Source organism: Hippopotamus amphibius, chromosome 5 (genome assembly GCF_030028045.1).
Source record: "Hippopotamus amphibius kiboko isolate mHipAmp2 chromosome 5, mHipAmp2.hap2, whole genome shotgun sequence".
In the NCBI taxonomy this organism is placed as follows: Eukaryota; Metazoa; Chordata; class Mammalia; order Artiodactyla; family Hippopotamidae; genus Hippopotamus; species Hippopotamus amphibius.
In genome coordinates this window covers 29,375,538-29,384,102 of record NC_080190.1, presented here as the reverse complement: position 1 = coordinate 29,384,102, position 8,565 = coordinate 29,375,538, and positions in this window count along the sequence as shown.

Here is an 8,565-nt window from a genome sequence, read left to right as displayed (position 1 = left end):
CGCCTGTGGGATCTCCGCGTGTGTGTGCGTGTGCGCAAACACATCTGGGGGGGGCACTGCGTGTATCTGTGAGTGTGCATCTGCGTCTGTGTGTGTCTCTGCCCATGCATACTTGTGTCTGTGTGTAAGCGAGGTGTGTTTGTCCAGTGTGTGTGTGTGTGTGTGTGTGTGTGTGTGTGATAGTGTGGGTCTTTGTAAGAGGGTGTTATGAGTGAGAGAGTTGGGGTGGGTGAGTACATGCGGGAGGGATCAGGTCCTCTTCTTCAGAACCCTGCTGGCCCTTCCCAGGGTGTCAACAGGGAGGGGAAGTGGGCAGCGAAATTGGGAGACAGGAGACCCGGGTCACGCCAGCTCTGGGCTTCCTGGAGCTGAACAGCTGGGTTCACGGACTCTCCTCATCCCAGGGCACCCTCAAGGTGGGATCCGTCCAGTCCCCTCTGCCAGTTCTCCTTTCCTGAGAGTGTGTGCTGGATAGTGGTAGCTGTAATGTTCTAGAATCCATGGTCTCTCAGGAAAGAGATAGGCCATGGCGGGGATGGGAGCCGGGGGCGGTGTGTGGAGACAGACACAGAGCAGCGCAAGGCAGGCTGCAGCCGGGGAGGAAACAGGGGAAAGAGACATGGAGGATGATGGAGACAGGAGCAGAAGAGAGGGAGAAGTGAGCAAGCCGGCAGCGTCTCAGCCCATAAAGTCCCTGGAATGGGAGGAAGGGGCGAGAGAGACTGCATCAGCTCAGGCCCAGTCATGGCTCAGTGCAGAGTTAGGGAGGGGGTGTGCAAAGGGTTAGGGCTGGTTTTCTTCCAGGAGCTGAGATGAGTGAAGTCACTTGGGGGAGGCTTGTTTGGAGAGAAGAGACAAGAGGAAGGGGAAAGGGGGAGGGAAGAAGAGAGGAAAAACCCTCCTGGGGATATAATTCAGGGGAATGACTCCAAAGAAAATGTCTGGGGATGTTCAAGGGATTAGAGGGAGGAAGCTCTCCAAATGCTAGTTTTCCTCCCCACTCTCAGCACATCTGGGAAAATCCACGGCTTCCTGAGACCTTCTTTTGGTCCCTAGCCCCAGAAGCCCTCAGTTTTCCTTCTCTGGCACATTCTTGGAGGCTCCTCTCTCCCCACAGGTGGGGCCTGTGTTGGGGTGGGGGGTAGGCCAGGAGTTGACGGGGAGGCCCACGGTACGCCGCGCATTGTGCTGGGATTGCCCCTATGACTCCCACTTGTTCTTCCTAAAGACTCCTGGAGGTAGGGATAGGTCTCCCCACTTCAGAGAGGAGAAAGGGAGAGGGCAGGGCTCGCCCAAAGTCAAGTGGAGGTGCAGAGCCAGGATTTACGTCACTTCTGCCGAGACCATGTGCTAAGATTTCTCCACTTCCTCTGTTGCCTCTAGAGTTGTGTCTACCCCACCCCTCCTATCTTTGCCATCACACAGGTACAATACACACTCACACACAAAACAAAATCTGCGACCCAAAGCCCAAGTTGGGAGGCCTTTGGGGGCAGGAGTCAAGAGGCTGGTGGAGACCAACTGCAGCTGTTCTCCCAGCTACCCGTCACTGTGAGGGCACAGAGGCCCGGGACCTGGGCACCCCCAGGGCTCCTTTGGACCCTGTCTTCCTTCGTACCCAGGCAGGTCGAAAACCCCTTCTGGAAGGTAGAGGCCATTCAGGCTCAGGGACTGGCTGGCTCTGCCCTGGGGCTTGGTTTCTGCTCGCAGGACCTGGATCAGCTTCAAGCCCAGTTCCAAACAGCTATGAATTGTCCATTTTGGCCTCACCCATCCAAATAGTGGCTTGAAGCCTATGGGTTTAAGGGGAGGAGCTTTTTTCTCTAAAATTTTGAAAATGAAATTCTGAAAAATGGTCTGAAATTGGAACTCATGGGACCTCAGCATCTGAGCCTCCAGACACCTGACTGTCTTGAGGTCCACAGATTTAAATATTCTAATACCAAATACCTGTGAATGTAAAGTTCCCCCAACATCCAAGCATTTGAGCACATAGGTCGCCAGGCTCCTGGGGCTGATGATTGAGCGTGTAGGGTAGGAAATCTGAGATGGAAGGGAGTCCTCGCTGTTCCAGCGTTTGCTCTGCAGGTCTCCTCTGCCTCCCCTGCTCTCTCCTGAGCATCTTCAGTTCTCCCGACCTAGAGAGGCCACCCTTCACTCCTCACCCTCTAGGAGTTTGGCTCAGTCCTCACAGCTGGGCTCTAGGCATGGACATGTCACATGGAAACCATCATCCACTTGGGTCAGAGATAACCGGGCAGCCGCGACAGGGGGTCTCTGGGCATGTGGGCACGGGGCAAGGGGACAGGCCTGGGGCCGAGGAGAAGGTAGTGCGTTCATTTGAATAATGGGCAAAATCAAATTAATTCTACATTAAATAGTTGTGAATAAAGGGTTGAAGTCAGCAGTTTCAAACTTGTTTTCCTTAATTACTTTCCGTGTTTAATGTCATTAAGAAGATTAAAAATTCATTAACAAGAGTACTAAAGTGGCAAATCAGGAAAGCGATCACTCCAGGTTAGAAACTCCGCTGAGGCCGCACAGTGAGTCTTCTGCAGGGGGGCATGGATGGGGGTTTGGGACCCCGTGCGGGCTGGGGACAGGCACACACTCACACACTGGTACACAGCAGCAACATCAACACACATCCATAACAACAGTGGGCGCGCACACACACACGCACACACACACACTCAGACACTTTCCCACTCATCCACACCCAGGACTTCTGTGATCATGGAGGGGCCACGAATTAGGGTCTGTAGCTAATTAGGCCTCTAACTTCATAAACCCCTCTCCTAAGAGGGAAAATTAAAGATCAAACTTCTGTGACAGGCAATATATGGCCACAGGAATCAGTGTCAGGCCAGCGTCTCCGAGTTTACTTTCTTGTCTCCTGGGCATCTCTCTGTCTCTTCAAGTCTCCTTTCTCCTCCCTCCCACACTACAGGGCTCTCTCAGGGCAAACCCGATCAGTTTCCTGGGAGGAGCTGCTGTCTTTGAGGCTTAATTATCCTGGAAAAGGATCCCTTTTGTCTCCTTTAGCTTATGGAGGGTGGGGGGTGGCTGGAGGGTGGGGAGGGGTCAGGTTTCCTCTAGGGTGAGGGAGCAGGAAGACAAAGGGTAACCTAGTCGATGGGGTAAGACAGAAACAGCTGGGGAAACGGGACCCAAGTGTCCTGGTGTTCAGACCAGATCCTGACCCCCATCTGTAACACTTCACCCTCTCGTGCTGCCTTTTTTCTCCATCTTGTTGGCTGACCTCCTTCCTCCCAAATTTCAGACTTTACCTCCCTTCAGGATGAAAGACCCTACCTGTGGCTCTCTCAGTCTCTCCGATTGCATTTCAGTCTTATTCTCTAGGCCTTGATACTCAGGGACAGGTCCCTGTTGGGGGCTGGGTCACCTTGGGTGCATCTGTGCCTTTGTGACTAGACTGTGTGTCTGGGTGGCTGTGTTGGTAATTTTGTGTGTGTGTGTGTGTGTGTGTATAAGTGCGTGGTGTGTGTGTGTGTGTGTATCTCAGTGGCTGTGTGTCTCTGGCTGTGTGAGAAAACTGTAATCTCAGCTGGGAAATGCCATGTTAATCATAAACAAATGCAACTAGATAAGCCTACAAGATTCCATTAGAATAAACCCTCTCATTTTATAGATGGGAAAACCAAACTCTAAGACGATAAAGTTCCTCAGCTAGGAATAAACTCGAGACATGAAAACATAGATCCACCCCAAAACAAGAATGTTCATAGTAGTATTACTCATAACAGCCAACAACGTAGAAATGATCCAAACTTGCAACTGATGAATGCGTAAATAAATGTGGTACTACAGCCATACAATGGAATATTTGTCCATAAAAAGGAATGAAGTACAGATTCATGCTATGACATGAATGAATATTGAAAACATGTTGAGTGAAAGAAGCCAGCCCCAAAAAGCCATGCACTGTATGATTCCCTTTATAGGAAATGTCCAGAATAAGCAAATATGCAGGGAAAGAAAATAGACGAGGGGTTGTTTAGAGCCGAGGGGAGGGGAAAGGGTGTTGGGGGAGGAGAGGGTGTTGAGGGGAAAAGAGGAGTGACTGACTGCTACTGGGTATAGGGTTTGTCGGGGATAATTCAAATATTCTAAAACATCTTAGGGTGATAGTTGCGCAACCCTGTGAACATACATAAAACCAGGACTTGTACACTTTAAATAGATGAATTATATCTCAATAGCGCTCTTATTTTTCAAGAAAGATGATGTATCTTGCTCAAGGTCTCCCAGCAAGTGAGAGGTGGTGCTGGTATGAGAACTTGGTCCCTTGACTCTAAGCTCAATACTCCTCCCATAAGCCCTACAAGGCCTCAAAATCCTTACTATGGAGACCCGAAGGCCATGTCCTACCTATGTGGGCGGGGTTGGGGGGGGAACGTTCACATAACATCCTGGCTTTTCTGTAGGGTTGACGGTTTCTTTCTGGGATGGGGTGTCTTGTGACATGTGTGCATGCATGGATGTGGGCTCCCAGCTCTGTGTGTCTCGGCAAGCGTGGCTCTGCACGTCTGTAGCTCGGCCCAGGGACCCCTTCATCTTGAGTGCTATCTGTGCCCACACACCTCTGCTTGCGGGTTGAGTCTCTGCACTCATCTGCACCTGTAGGTATGTCTGGGTGTGCCCATGTCTCTGAGCGTCATCACTTATGTCTGGGTCCAGGAGGCCATGGGACTTCATGGGAGTCAATGTTCATATGTTTCTTCCTGTTTAATGTGCCTCAGTGTATGCCCATGGGTTTCTTAATGTGTCAGCTTATAAGTTTGGGTTCGTGTGCCTTCACCTCTGGGTCTCTGCCTGGAATATGTGTTGGTGGGTCTCTGCACTTGCCATTCTGCATGTTGGTATTCTGGGGTCCACACCGGTCCATCTTGGGAGCCTGCATCCATGTAGCAGGTGCCTATGGGCCTGTCCATCTGAGTCTGTGTGTCTGAAGCCCTCCTCCAGGCACCAGCCCCAGAAGGCGCCTGCCTCCCCACCCCCGCCTCTGACAGCCGTGGAGAGAGCATCACAGTAAATTCATGGCCGCCCGGCTGGGAAACAGGCGGCTGCAATGGAAAGGAAGCGTGGATTTGCATATTGAATTAAAATTAAGAGCTAATTATGCAAATAAATTATGACATTTGGCAGGAGAATTTGCTTCAAGATCATTTATTACGTTCTTTTTATAACAGTGTGAGCATTTAACGGTCAAAGACAATATTTTAAGGGGAAATTAACGCAAGATTATTAACCTAAAAACAATTCCACGTTAATGAGATGGTGAGCTGGTCCCCCCCACACACCTGGGCAGGTCTACGCCTAAGCTGGGAAGGCCTTTTTCTCCTCCTCTCCTTCCTTCCTCCAGTCTTCAGAGGGGCAGATTGGGAGGGCACCTGGGAGGGGAGAGGGAGCCTTGGGGTTTGCATTCCTTGGGGTCTGCTGAGCTGACGCTCTCACCTGAGATCAGGGCCCTGGGTCTGAGCTTAGGAGGCCACAGACGTTGAGCTAAGCTCCTCTCCCAGAAACCCCTAGTTTTTCATCTGTGTTTTGATGAAAAACAGTTCTAGCCTTGGGCACCCTCATTTTAAGGAGGAAGACAGATCCCCCCCCTACCCTAGAAATGACTCTGTAAATACCAGTGGGGATGGGACCTGGAAAATAGGGTTTAAATAGCCTGGTTGCTCCCCACCTCCTCTGTCTCCTCCTTCTTTCTTCCCAGTTGTAGAACGTCAGAGTCCCTGGTGTCCCCCAGGCCCTGGATCCTCCAGAACCCTGAGCTCTACACCCTTCTGGGTGCCATTGTCTCTTGAGTTTCCTTATGACCTTAATCTATCAGCCTAGTTTTCCTTTTTGGGGGATGGCAAGGAAACGGGGACTCTAATCTGGGTTTCCCTGGGATCCTCCAACCCATCTTACATCAAGTGGGGAGTGAACCTCCAAAGACTTGGTGGGTGGTGTCCTCTATGGACCCCACTTTTCTCTGTGGGGGGGGGCAGAGAAATCTGATCCCTGTGCTAGCTCTGCGGTGTGCAGACTTTTAGGGCTGACCTTTGTCAGCAGGGTGGGTCTGTGAAAGGAGCCCTAGGATTCCCCATGGGCTGTTCCGCTGGGTGAAAGCCTTGGATTTCCAGTGGGTCCCTGTTCTGATGCAAACCTACTCCCTGAGAAGTAAGATACTGTCACCTATCATCGCTTAATGACAGCATTTGGTCCCTGCTGGGTGGCCATCGGGAGGGACAGCCATCCCTCATACTAGGCTACACCTCCAGACCCCACATGGCATTTGAGTTGCATAGAACTCCGTGAGGCAAGGTCAGGTATCACTGGGACAGAGCAGGGTTGGCAGAAAAGACTGTGACTTTGGACTTAGGAGACCTTTGGGCTCAGGAGTCCTGAGATCATATCCTCTCTCTGCCGTTTACTGGCAAGTCTCTATCCCCCTGGGTATCTGCCCTCCAGATCCTTTCTCACCCTCCTCCACCCTGCTCTGTGCCCTCGAGCCTGGCCTGCACAGTCTGCATCAACTGGCCCCCTTGGGTTTGACTAGAAGGAGAGGAGAGGGGAGTTGGGGTATTTCCTTCCTTCACTCCCTCATACCCAGGTTGCTGTAGCTTGGCTGCATCTCCCTACTGGAGGCCACAGTTCTCCCCACTTCTCCACTCAGCTCTCTCTCCTGAATCTGGTCACATTTCTCCATCTCAATCTGTGTCCCCTTTAGAACTGGGTTGGTCATGGCTTCCCATTGTTACATGCCCCAGGATACTGTACCGTCACTCTTCCCAATCCCTGTTCGTACCTTTGTAAATAGTTGTTTTATTAAACTCTTCTCAGATGACCCAGTAGGGTATGTCATAGGTTTCCTGTCAAAACTCTGGTTGGTACATTCCTAAAGCACCTCATTTCCCTCACTGTAAAACAGGGATAATATACAGCTGACAAATTGTTAGTACACATCCCGTGAGATCATGTGTACCAAGGTGCTTTGTAATTTACAGATCACAAATCCAAATGCTTGTTTCCAGGTAGAAATTAGACCAGAAATTAGGTGGATGTCAAAACCATCTCTGCTATGAAGATTCTGTGTGACCTTAAATAAGTCACTTCCCTTCTCTGAGCCTGGTTTCTCATTGATAACGTGCAAGGGCTAAACTATGTTTAAGGTCCAGTTGTAGAAACTAGTGATTCTGTGTTCATTTTGCTGTTGAGGAAAGAGAGGTCAAGTGACTTGCCCAAGGTCACACAGCAGGTTCATGGCCACCTGCCTGAGCATCTGTCTGAGGCATTGGAGCCTGGGTGGCGCCCTGCTGTTGGACCTTGGAGACCTGGTGGAGCAGACAGGCCTGGCCAGAGGTGCCTGGGAGCGGGGGTCTGCCCCCAAGTGCAGGTGGCTCACTCTGCCTCCCTGGACAGGGTGAACCATCCCCTGGAGAGAAATGGTGGGATTATAAATAACAATGCTAATAAGAGAGAAAAAACAAAGCCAGCAGGGCCTGAGCATTTTTTAAATAAAGAAATTTCCCTCATCTCTTGGTTAATTTAAAAGGTTTATTTCTTGAAATGAATCCTCTTCATCAAACCCCCGATCCTTGAAGATCGGAGGCGACTGCGAGTGCCGGTAATGAATTGATTTGTAACATGAACGACACGGCGCCCTCCCGCCTGTGCCCACTGCGGGCCCTTCATCTGTGGTGTTTAAGGGGAAATGAGCTTCTCCAGCTCTCGACCTGAAGCCCAGCACCAGGCACTGGATCCAGCAGGCAAGGCCCAGGCCCAGGCGCAGGCCTGGTGGATGTCCCCACCCAGGAGGTCTATTCAGCAGGCCACCCCCTGCTGGCTCCCAACACCTCTCTCCCTTTAAGGGGAGACTTAGGAGAGCCCTTCACCCCAATACAACCCACTGGTAATCTGAGCCCACCATAGCCACACAGACCAACAGGCATCTGAGCAGATACCCCATACCCTGCTTACATAGTTACACTTTACCCTTCAGCAGACCACAGCTGCACGTAGCTGCACCACCCTACAAAGTCACATAAAACAGTCTCCCTTCAGGCATAAGATACAGAAATACAGTTACATGCATCCTCTATGCTTATTAATATAAGGCATCAGGTCAGAGAGATGCATCCAGGCTCAGCTGCCCAGCCACACAGGAGCACATACCCTGGACATGAGACCCAGGCTTCTATAGGCATGACAATTAATTTGTCACTCTTTGGCAACATAGGTGCGGTGTTGTGGAAATAGCATGAGCTTTGGGCTACAGAGCTGGATTTGAATCTGTCTCATTATCTCCATCCTGCTTGACCTTTCTCAGTCTCAGTTTCCTCTTCTGTAGAATTGGAGCCACATCTGCCTCATGGCTTTCTTGTGAGGACTGCATAAGATAGTATACATAAAAAACCCTTTTAAACTGTTAGCTTCGTGAAGGCAAGGATCTTCATGAATGAGGTCATGTATGTTGAGTGATTAGTAGAGCTTTGGCAGAGAGTAGGTGCTTAATCAATGCCGCATAATATCATAAAAGGCACCCACTACTTTATC